The sequence below is a fragment of the Microcebus murinus genome, chromosome 25 (genome assembly GCF_040939455.1).
Source record: "Microcebus murinus isolate Inina chromosome 25, M.murinus_Inina_mat1.0, whole genome shotgun sequence".
Classification (NCBI taxonomy): Eukaryota; Metazoa; Chordata; class Mammalia; order Primates; family Cheirogaleidae; genus Microcebus; species Microcebus murinus.
The window spans coordinates 13,192,168-13,206,387 of NC_134128.1; positions in this window are offsets into that span (position 1 = coordinate 13,192,168).

Sequence of the window (14,220 nt, forward strand, 5' to 3'; positions counted from 1 at the left end):
ATTTATTTACACGTGGGTCATTTTCTTTCTTACTTAGTTAATTACACATTTATGTTCCTAACTCATTTTCATAAGGGTAAGCCACAGGTTTTCCACATTGGTTTATAAAAGCTCTTTTAAGTATAAGAAGTTTAGCTCTTTGTTTAGTGTATGTGCTGCACATATATTTCCCTAGTTTGTTATTTAATGTCTAATTTTCTATATGGTGGCTTAATAGTCATTTTTTTTACAGGTTTCTGAATGTATCATGTGGTAATCTTTACCTTCTACAGTTCTGCTTCTGAGGACATGCTTAGAAATTCCTCTTGCATTCCAAGATTATATAACCATCCAGTTGGTTCTCTTAGTTTTTCCAGGTAGATAATCATATGATTATCTCTATTCTATCCCTCTGTACCTCCTTCCCTCCCTTCCTTCTTTTTCTTTGTCTCATTACAATGACTAGAATTTTCACAACAGTAATGGAAAAAACAGCATAGGTAGTAGGCATCCCATCTTGTTCCAGACTTCAGTGGAAAAGCAGCTTGTGTTTTTCTAAGTTAGATGTTTGGCAATTGGATTCTGAGACACACTGTTTATATTAACAAAGTAACTTGCTATTCACAGCTTCATGGGAGGTTCTGTGCAGATTGGAAGTTGACCTTGCTCAAATGTCACTTCAGCATCTCCAGAGCTACTTTCACTCCTTTGACTTACTGATGAGATAAATTACATTAATAAATTTCCTGATATTGCACCATCCATAAAATCCTAGATAAGTCTAATCATATTATTATTTTAATATATACTGCAGTTCCTTCTTGAAAACTTTAAGCTCTATATTTATAAATGATATTGTCCATAATTTCTATTTTCTAGGTCTTTTCTAAGTACTTACAGTATGAATATACTTGCTATAGAAAAAGAATTCAGAAATGTAATTTCCTGTGTCTCCTAACAGTTAGCTATGTAGTGGAGTTCTATTCATCCATTCTCTAACCACCTTCTCCCTATTTTTAACCATGTGGTTTTGTGGGGCTTTTTGTTTACTTTTTTATTATGGAATTTTTCAGACATACAGAAAAGTAGGGGAATTGTAAACTGAAACACCATAAACCTATCAATTGGTCCCAGCTTCAAAAATGACCATGATTTTTATAATTTTTTTTCATGTATTCCTCATTTTTTTGGAATTATTTTAAAATTAAATACAAGGCGTAATGTCATTTCACAGTAAATTCTTCAGGATACATATCTAAATAATACTGTGAAATGAACCAATACAGTGCCTTAGCTGTTTAAGCCTAGAGGTTTTTTGTTTGTTTGTTTTTATAAAACAACCAAAGTAGACAGCACAATCTGCATGCCTAATATTTGCTAGAACTTGTCTATACAGTTCCTACATCAAATATGTTTGCGTGATCACTTCACCAACACAATTTGTTGCATTTCTTCTTTGATTATTAATCTATTCAGAGTTCCTACCTGATGCTTTATGTGTTATTTCAAAAAATAAACTTTCCTATTCACTGCTTTTAGTTAGTTATTTTCTGCTTTTAGCTGTATTTGTACATTTCTCCTATAGCTCTTTGGTATATCTTATTGTTCTTTTATTAGGCTTTATTGAATGGTATTTTTAGTCCATCTATATTTATGCCTTCTTACCAATAAACACTGAGGTCATCGATTTCTAGTATTTTCTCCATCCACTCTGTAAGTCCCTACATCCGATCTCAACCCTGTCTCCTACCCTAACACTCTTGAAAAGTAAAATGGGAGTGGGGTGTAGGAAGCAGAAACCGGAATGTTAGCCGAAGCTGAAGTTTATTGATCATATGTTTTATGAGACTTTGGGGGGAGGGAAGAAACAAGGCCTTGTACCTACTTAAAGGAGTTGGAACTGAAAACACCCACCACCCACACTTGTTCAAGAGTGTGGGGTTTATAACATATAGAAATAAAAGGTCTAGTAATAATAGCCCCAGGAACAGAAAACATGAAATAAAAGTACACTGTTGTGAAATTCGAACACTCTGTACAAAGTGGTGAAGGTAGATTGTGATTGGTTAAAGACATACAGCAAACCTAGAACAGCCACTAAAAGATAAAGCTGACCAAGGAGATTCAATAGATTTCTTTAAAAAAATACTCATTGGTTCCAAAAAAGGCATGAAAAGGGGGGAGAGGGGGGAACAGAGAGGACAAATAGAAAACAAGTAGCAAAATGACAGATTCAAAGCTCACCAAATTGAAAGTTACATGGAATGTAATTTAAGTGAACTCAGAGGACTCAGAGTGAAACAGACCTGGGCTAGGACTTCACTTATCACCTTGTCATCATATACATGTATTTACAGTGTAGAATGGGGTGTGGGGGTGTGAATAGTACAACTTCAGGTCCCCAGATATCAGTGCCAACTTGGATCCTATCCATCAGCTTGCAAGATATCTGGGTCTTCTCCTTTCCCCAGTGTACATTTATCCAAATAAATGGCCCCAGATGTCTTTGTTGAGGGATGAAAAGAATCACTATTTTGTACATTTGCTGTGGAATTGCAGAGTCCTTTCCAATAGGGACCAGACTTCTTTGGTCGATGAGTTCAGGGTCTAAAAACCAGCTTAGGCCTAGACACTGGACAAGGGCTCATAATTTCCTACTGGAGCACCAATCTAAGCCTCTACTCATCCATTCTTTATGTCTTCTGATCACATATAGTAAGCAATGCTGTTACTGAGCACCACTTAGATGCCCCTTCAATGAAGGGCTTGATATCCCAGATGCTGGGAGTGCTGTCTGCAGAATCCATGAGCTGCCAGCACCCTTAGGTGTCACCTCAGCTGCAGAAAAACTGTCAATTAAGACCACGCTCCTTCCCAGAATGGCTTCAATCCAATGACTGCTTGATGCGGGAATATAAAGATGTAGCATCTCAGCTCAACTCAGGATGACCCTGAAGGGCCATTTTGGCTCCAGAGCAATCAGCCAAGACTAGTGTTGGGTCTTCAACATAGCTGGATGTCCCTCTGCCAAATCCTGCTTCCATAACCTCCCTTCCACAGGTGTTGATTCCAAATGCACCCCTAATAAATGTCCTGCACCCTGAATTGTCTCAGAACCTGATTCCCAGAGAATCCAACCTGCAACAGTTAGTACCAGGAGTATTGCTTGTTGGAAGCAGGAGATAAGATGAGAGTTTGGAGTTTGCACCTGTCACCGGTCAGCAATGAGGACCACGTCACAGGTGGTTGGCAGAGCACAGGTGCTCCCAGGAACTCCCACTGGTGGCACAGTGGGATGACATTAGCAGTAGAAGAATGCACTAATTGGTGTATCAGGAATTTAAGAAAGATGGAAGAAATAGTAGCTACAAGGACAAGTAAACTGGATGAGTAGGGTTAAATTGTATTAAACTCTGGAAAAGGATAACAAAAAAGATGAGTCTGATTAATGCCCAATTGAAAGCTAAGTCTGGAAGCTGGATGGTGTCATTTGTCATATACCTAGCTTTGGGAGGGCAGTGAGAACTTAGGACCATGCCCAGGGATTAATTGTGGGGATAACTGAGTTCCAGGGAGATGAGAACTAAACACCAAGACAGGTCCACTATACCCAGGTCAGGGTTTGGTCTGGGAAGAATGGGTCCTGACACATAGGAAAGGGATATCTAGTTGATCCCCCCAAATTTCTTGAATCTCTAGCTTCCTTTGATGCCCCTGAGCCTGCACAAGGACCCATTCCCTCTACTGAGAGCTCTCATGCCCCGCCTTGCCTGCGGACAATGCTAGAAATCTCTCTCTTTGTTGTAGTCAGGGTTCTCCAGAGGGACAGAACCAAGAGGATGTGTATGACCAGGAGTTCATTAGGGAGACCTGGCTCACACGATTGGACATGTGAAGTCCCATTACAAGGCCAACTCTCTGAAGCTGGGGAATGAGAAAAGTGGGCAGCATGGTTTAGTCCAAGAACAAAAGCCTCAAAACCAGAGAAGCTGCCAATGCAACCCCCAGTGTGGGGTTGAAGGTGCAAGTCCTAGAGTCAAATATGGCCAAAGAACCTGGAGTCTGATGTCCAAGGGCAGGAGGAAAAAAAAGCATCCTGCTAGGAGGAAGGGAGGAGGAGGGGAAGAGAGAGAGGAGACAGAGAGGACTCACCAGGCTGAATATCCCATTTATACACATGTGAGGGTGTTTCCAGAAGATATTAGCATTTGAATTGGTAGACTGAGTAAAGAAGATCAGCCTCCCCTGTATGGGAGAGCAAGAACTTCATCAGATCTGAGAAAGTTTTAATTCTTTCCCCAAGTGCTTGAGCTGGGACATCCATCCTCCCCTGCCCTCAGCACTCCTATTTCTCAGGCCTTCAGATCCAGCCTGGAATCTACACCACCAGCCTTCCTGGGTCTCCAGCTTGCAGGCAGCAGAATCAAGTCTGCCTCCGTAATCAGCCTCCATCAGCCTCTATTACATGGTTACCTGTGAGCCAATACCTTACAGTAAACCTCTCTCTAGAGACAGACATTCAGATCTCTCATTGGCTCTGTTCCTCTGGAGAATGCTGACCAATCCTTAGCCCTTCCCAGTGTGGCCCAGTGTGGGGTAAGATGGCCTGCCCATCTCAGCTCAACTTAGAACAATGCTAAAAGACAGTTCAAGTTTCACAGCTCCCCCTGGGGTCAGCCAAGCCTGCATGCAGCTCATCTCCCTCTGCCTAACGTTACTTCTGTCTTACCAATTTCACAAGTTTCAGTCCCAAGGGCATACCCAAACAAACATCTTGCTCTCATGAGACACCAGCTTCTTCCTAGAAAACCCAACCTGTGGCAGGTGCTCACCTCTCTTGCCCTTAAGTAAAACCATGCGCCATCATCTCCCAAGATCCCTGCAGGTCAGTCTCCCCTGAATTCAGTTCCGATCTTGCTACTTATTATAGTATTGTAATTGCGTTCAACTTTCTTCCAACTCTTAGGGGCTTCCCCCAAGCCTCAGCTATCCTGGGATCTGGCATCTTTATTGCCACTAAAAAGCTCAATTCTGTGACACCATCAGCTACCTTCAGCCCCAACCTACAGAAGGCAGGTGCTACTGAGGTTCTCAAAATGCTGGGACCTCTTCCTTTCTCCAGGACATTTCTGATCAATGTGGTGAATGTAGTATTTTCAAGGCCCTCTCAAGGATAATCAGTTGGTGGGTTTTCTGATTATGTATAGTAGATCATTCTAGCATTTTCCTTCCTTCCATATGATCCCTTCCCTTTCAATCTTTCATGAGTTTTCTGGCATCTCTATTATCACTATTTCCATTGCTCAAAGTGATGATCAAAGTGAACAGCAGAGGACAAATTGAAATCACCTGCCACCAAAGAGGATGCAGTGACAAAAACACAACATCACCTTTGCGATGCTCCTAAATATGGCAGCCTGAGCCATTACAGCCATGAAAGTCAGGGCATCTGCAGTTTTGTGTCATCCCTCTCCCTTTTCTTCCCTACCTGTTGACATTTTAGCTAATATTTTCTATCCTTGAGATTTTTTTTTTCTTAATGAAATCCTGTCTTTTGGTGCAACATGGATGGAATTGGAGGCCATCATGTTAAGGGAAACAACTCATAAACAGAAAGTCAAACACCACACACTCTCACTTAAAAGTGGGAGCTAAATAACATGTACACATGAACATAGAGAGTAGTAGAATAATAGACATTGGAGACCTGGAAGTGGGGGGAGTGAGGGATGAGAAATGACCTAACGAGGACAATGTACACCATTCGGGTGACAGTGGCACTAAAAGCCCAGACTTCACCACGACACAATATATCCACATAACAAAACTGCACTTGTGCCCTCTAAAAAATTTTAAATTAAAAAAAAATCTTGCTGAAAAAGGCTGTTTCTTTTTGTATCCTACTGAGAATGCAAACAATGTCTAGAGATTTACTTCTTGGAATATTTTCCAGAATTTTCCTTGCAACTCCAAATCTGTTTTCTATTACCTGTAACAACAAATTAAACTCTCTATTTTCATCATTTTCTTAGGTTATATAAACTCCAATTATTCTATATAGATATATAGTATACACAACTACTTTGCATAAAATTTCTGTGAAAAAATTAAGAGCCACAGTTTTCTTCAGTGACTAAAAAGGCATGCTTTCTACTATCATGAAATATAAAGGTAAAGTCTTAAAGAAAATTAAAAGTTCACCTTCATTACAAAAATCATTATTTCCCTGATATAAAGAAAAAAGCAAAAATATACTCTCTTAGCTCTCATGGAATGGATAAGGAACTGCCAACAATCTTTAAAGGAAGATGATGGCAGATTAGAATTCAGTGTTAACAAGTTAAGACTTGGGTTTGTACTCGTTCTCTTTTGTGCTAGACAAAAGTATATTTCTCGCTCCTTCCTTCCTACTGCAATTAGAAAAAAATGCCAGATCTGAAAGTCAAAGAGATCCTGCCAGCCCAATTTAAACCTTAGTGAAGACAGAACAGTATGGTAGCACAATTCATGGAAAAGATAGGGTGAAATATATCTACTATCACAATTTTATAAAAACAACATTTGTAGCTGGGCACTGTGGCACATGCCTGTAATCCCAGCTACTTGGGAGGCTGAGGCAGGAAGATTGCTTGATTCCAGGAATTCAAGGCTGCAGTGCACTATGATCTTGCCTGTGAATAGCCACTGTACTCCAGCCAGGACAATGATGCAAGACCCCATCTCTAAAATTTAAAAAAATAAGATAAAATAAAAATAACATTTGTACCATTCTATACACTGTCTAAACTTTTTACTGACTCTGCTACAGAGCAACTATAGTTATAGTTAAAATTTAATCCATTCCATCTCCATTGTGTACCAGAAAAAGAGCACATGATTTAGAGAAATCTGGCTTTTAGTTTGGGCTGTAATACTTACTTTCAGTGTAACTCTTGAAAATTTATCTTAATTGTAAAATGAGGATTGTTACAGAGTTGTATAATAAGAATGAATGAGAATAAATCTATGGATAAATTTTAAAATGTCTCTGTGAATCATAGCAATGGGCTATTAGATGAGAGTTATATATTCAAACTTACGCTAAAAACAATGATTTTAAGAGTGTCTCCCAGTTTATTCATAAAATACAATGTGTGCAGTGTAATGGTAATTGCATCATTTAACATATAGACCCCACCTTAGATTTCTGCTCCCAGATAAATTATATTTTATTTGTCTCCTTTGAAATTGGATTTTCCATCGGCTGACCTGTTCATCTCATTGATCCAAACGGTTCTAAACATGTTTGTTTCATTGCTTGATATTCGTGTTGTTTACAGTTTTAGTATTACCAAAGAACTGTATCATTTTCAGCTACTTTTCTTCAGATCATTCATATCAACAATGCAGGACTAATTAGCTTAGAAGAGCTGGCTGTTCCTGGAATCCCCGAGGAGAATTGCAAGAAGCCTCAAACTCATTTCTCTGTCAGTGACTTGTGCCAACTTTTTATTACCACCTTCTGTGATCATGCTGTGATTTTGACAACTACCCTTGAGGAAATAGCTTTGCAAGTTTGCATAGTGAATGGTAGGCAGGTTTAGGAAGGAGATAGAGCCCAGTGTCATCCTTTCTTCGTTTTCTTTATGACAGGGCATACGAGGTCACCTACCTCGAGCTGTCCCTGCCTGACTTGCCACAGCATGAAAGGAATCCACGGTGGTATTTCTGGGAACACTTAACTAGAAAGAGATCTCTAGGCAGAGCTGTAGCCAAAGTTACAGCTAATAGCATTTGTAGAGGAAGAAACACAAATAGGCATTGGGTATTGTCTTGCTTTTTTGGCCTCAAAAAAAAATGTAGAGTTTTTCACTAAATACTTAGCAGTGTTTGAAAAATTATAAAATGAAAATAAAATGAGAATCGTCATGATCTTAAATATTAAATCAGATATTCTCTAGATAACAGAATATATAGCTACTTAATATGAATATTACTTTTAGTTAGTAATTGCTTTGTGGACAAAATAGCACACATATGGCTTGCAATTGCTAGAATTATACATTAGAAGAATCTAGCCAATTTTGTTCTGCCATATAATTTTAACTATATAAATTTTGTTTTAATCCTAAAATCCAAGTATCTTAAGGAGCAAAACCTAAGCCTCTAAAGAAGGTGAGATGCGTATGGTACAACTACAAAATGCTTTTTTTCTTTCACAAAATTCAAATTATAATACAATGGCACCACCTGTTGATGGAAAGGCAGAATTGAAATATCCAATTTTTTTGGAATTACAAGTCAAGGAATAGAACACTGACCATTGATCAGATGACATGTCAAGGAGATGGCTACATGACATTCGATTTGGTGACATCAGTTGCTTCTTTGAATTTCCGGCATTCTGTAGAATCTTACACCATTTCTTTAAGGGCTAATCATTGCATGAACATAAGAAAATATATAAGGTAAGTTTCCTTCCATATATTTAAGTGTAAATTTCAGAAGAAAAATATTGATAACATTGATTTTTCTCATACAACACATAGTCACATTGGATTGAACATTAGGATTTTACAGAACAGATTTTGGGAAACCTTGACTTCATTTTTTGGAAAGATGCTGGACTGGATAAATAACCTGTAAGCACATTTAAAAATAATTTTTATAATGTGGCAAACATACTCTCAGATACATACTTATACTTGCAAGAAGGAAGGCAATGTTCCCACAGGGAAAACTTGGAGAAGAACCCAGAAAACCGGAGCAATAAGCCAATGAACTGAATATTCCTCAGCTGCCCTAAGGGGAAGTGCATGTGTTTTAGAGGGTGGAGATTGGTTTCAAAGTTCTTTCGTTTTAAAGGGCCCAAATCGAAAGATAATAACTTGAACTTGTGTGATGTCACTAGATGAAACTGAGCCACTCAAACAGATACACCCTTAGTGAAAGTGTGAAATAGAAAAAAATATATATGTTCACCAATTTAGGAAAATGACAGGGAAATTTGTCTGCCTTGACCTGGGATCTAGATGGATAAATAAAAATGTCAAGTGTGGGAACTTGTGATAATGGAGTTTTCCTTAGGTAGGCTGAAGTTCTTATGTCTGCTATCTATGTGGTCCAACAATGTTTCAGCTGAGAGAGGCAACATAAAATTGGTCTATGGCTGCATTTCTGCGCAACATCACTGGAAATGCCGGAATGAACCAAATTCAAAACCTGTTTTGGGGACACATGCTCACTTTAGACTATCTAACCGTACAGAATTCACACAAAAGAAGCTTCAATGCAGATGAGTTCATGACTCAAAAAAACCAGAAAACTAGCAAGGAAACATTTCGTTATTATAAGTGAGTTAGAAAACATTATCAGGAAAGTTCAGACAAATTTGGAAGACAATCAAATGGAACTTGTACAGATGAAAAATATGATGGCATTTAAAATTCAACAGGTTGGTTAAAAACAGGCAAGGCAGAGCTAAACAGAGAATTAATGAATGGAAGACGTCATTGCAGATATATAACACTGCAGAGAGAGATGAAGAAATGGACAATATGAAAGAAAAGTCAAGACATGGAAGATGGAATGAGTAAGCCCAACATGTCTACTCAGATTTCCAAAGATGAACAATAAATGGAATAATTGAGAGAAAATATTAAAAATGAAACGGCTGAGGCAGGGTGCGGTGGCTCATGCCTGTCATCCTAGCACTCTGGGAGGCCGAGGCAGGTGGATTGCTCGAGGTCAGGAGTTCGAAACCAGCCTGAACAAGAGTGAGACCCTGTCTCTACTATAAATAGAAAGAAATTAATTGGCCAACTAACATAGATAGAAAAAATTAGCCGGGTGTGATGGCGTATGCCTGTAGTCCCAGCTACTCGGGAGGCTGAGGCAGGAGGATCGCTTGAGCCCAGGAAGTTTGAGGTTGCTGTGAGGTAGGCTGACGCCACAGCACTCACTCTAGCCTGGGCAACAAAGCAAGACTCTGTCTCAAAAAAAAAAAAAAAATGAAATGGCTGGAATTTTTTCCAAATTCATGAAAGATTATACATTACCCAATTGATGACTCACACTACCACCAAACAGGATAAACAGAGACGAAGCACACCTAGATAATCCAGTGAGATGGCAGAAAATTAAAGATAAGGAAGTGGTCTCAATGCAGAAAGAATAGACAGGTTTCCTAAAAAGGAATGACAATTAGATAAACCATATGCTTTTTAAAAGTAAAAATAAACATCAGACTTTAAGGAATGAGGGAAAATAGCTCTCCCCTTTTTTATGTATTTTATTTTTATTTAACATTTATGTGGCACTTACCATAAGCCAGCACTGTTTAAGGGCGTTACAAATATTAAATGACTTAACTGACATAATTTAGTTTTCATAATAACCCCTTAAGGTACAATTTTGAATTTTCATTTTAATGATGAGAAAACTTAGGGACAGTGAGTAAAGTAGCATTCTCAAAGTCACATGGCTAGTAAGAACTTAGAGCTTAAAATTTTATCCCAGCTAAATTATCACTTAAGAATAAGGACAAAATAAACACACTTTTAACAAATAAATATTTAGTGGCCATAAAAAATTTCTCATTAGAAGAATTCAAAAAATATATGCCTTATGAGGTAGGAAATTAAATCCAGAAATAAAGAATGGTAAACAAAGAAAGCAATAACTATGTTAGTAAACCTAAAAAACCTTAACTACAAAAACAATATGAAGACTGATTTAGGGATTATACAGACAAAAGGGAAGTAAATATTGGAAACTACCAGTATTTATTCTAATATTTCATAAATGAATAATTTTTCAGATAGATAAATATTAACACTAAATGTGTAGGCACCTAGTATATGATATAGCAATGTATAAGCAATGCTTGACATAACAAAGAACTACATTGGCAAATATATTGACAAATCTACCATAATAGTGGGAGATTTAACATTCTCCTCTCTAAATGACTGATGAACTAAATTTCAAATTTTTCTAAGGCTATGGATTGATAAAACAATGAATCACCTCTTAATTGTCACCTCTTAATTGGTTAGTAATACATAAAACCCTATACCAAAATAATCAGCAGATATTCTTACCAGTCATGTATGAAACTTTAAGCCTAAAAGCAAGACTCACCAAATACCAAAGTATCAGGATCATGCAATCTGTGTCCCCTGAACAAAATATAATTAGAAATTAATAATATCATGTCCAAAGCTGTTACATAAAAAAAGAAATTAATAATAGATAACTCTAAGAGATGTGTGAAGAGTTAAAAATCTACTTGTAAATAACTAACGGGTTATGGAAGAAAATAATGGTGGTCATAAAACGGCTGATGTGAACAATAATTATGAAAATATATATTAAAACTTGCGTGATTCTTAAGTGCTAATTTTATAGCACTAAATGCTATATTAGAACACATTAGAAAAGGTGAAAAATAATGAACCAGCCATCCAACTCAATAAGTTAGAAAAAAGGACAACCAATAAACAGAATGTGATCATTTTGCAATTTCCAATAAAATAATTGATTCAAGAAAAAATTTTCAGTGGATGCCAAACCATTAGATAAAAGGTTGACAGAGAATTGAATTATCTCAAGGCTAAGGTGGAGCCCATAGATGAGTTGAGGGTGACACTTGACATCCATAATCAATGTTAGCAACACTCATAATTAGATGACCAGCTTTTGATGAGATGCAATAAGAAACACAGCATTATTCTTAAGATAATCTTACAAAGAAGTGTTTTGCCATCTAATTAGTTTATTCAAATTAAATCTAATCAAATCTTTACACCTAAACTTCCAATTTACAGAAAATAACAAAATCTACAGTAAGATACAAATCAACCCCACAAGGAAACAATCATATACATTTAAAAAATTGAATGTTCTAAAGGAAAATTGATCCAATCTCTTCAATGAATTAATGTCATGAAGAAGAGAGAGAGGAATATTTTACATTAAAATATTCGTTAGAGAAACACTATAGATTGTCATTGATCTAATCATGGCTTAAAGAAATTAGCAGTAAAAGGCATTGTGGGAGATAACGGAGACATGTAGATAAAGACTGATATTAAATTATTTTAGGGAATTATTAATTTTGTTAGATGTGATAATGATGTGGCTATGTGGAAAAGTGATTTAATTTTCAGAGATGCATACGGAAATAATTAGGGGTAAATTGTTATGATTTCTGTAATTAGTATTTTAAAATTTACCAAAAATAGATGAAGCAAAGGATTTAATCATTAAAGCTAGGTGACAGGAGTTTATTTTACTACTCCCTTCATTTTTTTAAATTTTTGACAATGACAAGTTTTAAAAATAAAAACCAAAGAAAATAGATGCAGCTAATCTTGGGGCTCTGCTATTGTTTATTTTCGAAGGTGAACCAGACCCCTGTCTGTCTGTCTGTCTGTCTGTTTAGGCTCCAATCCCACATAAGGCGAAGCTACAGAATGTGTGGGACAAAAAGATCCAAGGGCAGAAGCCATTCATCCTTCAGCAAGCATGGCACTCTGCCTGGACAGAAGCCATGCTGGTGATCATGACTCCAATAGAACTAGGGAGTTAATGATCATACACCTCTTCCTCCTTTGGCTTTCTGTGCGACATTCCAACATCAACTTTGAGCCAAGCAAATTTGGACAGCTTCCTGGTTAAGAGAGCCAAGAAAATTGAGGAGAGAGTCCGGGATAAAAATAAAAGCAGTTTTGACTCATGGAACTAATTTTTTATTTTACTACTGCAGATGTAGTTCAAAACTGTAGAACAGTCTTTTCTGATGGTCCAAGTCCATCCAGATTCTGAGATTTCCCCAGCAGAAATTGTCATTTCTCTTCCAGAATATGGAGAAAAGTTTGATATTATATAGTAGCCCTCCTCCCATCTGCAGTTTTACTTTCTGAAGTTTCAGTTACCCATGGTCTAGAACAGTAAGTACAATATAGTAAGATATTTTGAGAGAGAGAAAGAGAAAGACCACTGACTTTTACTACAGTATATTGTTATAATTGCTCTCTTTTATTATTAATTTTTATTAATCTTTTCCTGTGCCTAATTTATAAATTAAACTTTATCCTAGGTATATATGTATAACAAAAAACATAGCATATACAGGTTGAGTATCCCTAATGCAAAAATCCAAAATCCAAAATGCTCCAACATCCAAAACTTTTGAAAACCAAATGATGTTCAAAGGAAATGCTCATTGAACGGTTTCAGGTTTCAGATTTTGGATTAGGGATGCTCAACTGGTACATAGAATGCAAGTATTCCAAAATCTAAAAATCTCCAAGTCTAAAACACATCTGGTCCAAAATATTTCAGATAAGGAATACTCAATCTGTTTAGGGTTCGGTACCATCTGTGGTTTTGGGCATCTACTGGGGGCCTTAGAACATATATCCCTTGCCAACAAGGGGAGATTACTGTATTGGAAAATAGTAAGCAGCTCAGTTTCATATGCATTTATTGGAGCCTCAACCTGTAGAGTGGGGATTCCATCGATCCTGTGAGGGAGCCATAGGCAAGCCTCAGAAAGAAGCACAAGTAACAGTGGGAGAGAAAGATCTTGGGTGTTAAAGACAGAGGGTAGTATAGAAGTCCAGAAAAAGTGCTAATTACAGAATGAAACATGAGACAAGCTATGAACAATGATAGCTTTCTATCTTTATTAATCTTTTTTAAAAATCTATTTTTATTTCAGCATATTAAAGGGGTACAAATGTTTAGGTTGCATATACTGCCTTTGCCCCACCCAAGTCAGACCTTCAAGCATGTCCATCCCCCAGATGGTGCACACTGCACCCATTAGGTGTGAATATATCCATCCCCCCCTCCCCTTCCCATCTGCCCGACACCCAATAAATGTTTTTACTATATGTGCACTTAAGTGTTGATCCATTAAAACCAATGTGATGGTGAGTACATGTGGTGCTTGTTTTTCCATTCTTGTGATACTTAGTAGAACGGGCTCCAGCTCTATCCAGGATAATACAGGAGGTGCTATATCACCGTTGTTTTTTGTGGCTGAGTAGAACTCCATGGTATATACACATACCACATTTTATTAATCGAGTCATGTGGATGAGCATTTGGGTTGTTTCCACGTCTTTGCAATTGTGAATTGTACTGATATATACATTCAAATGCAGATGTCTTTTTTATACAATGTCTTTTGTTCTTTTGGGTAGTTGCCCAGTAATGGGGTTGCTGGATCAGATGGTAGTTCTACTTGTAGCT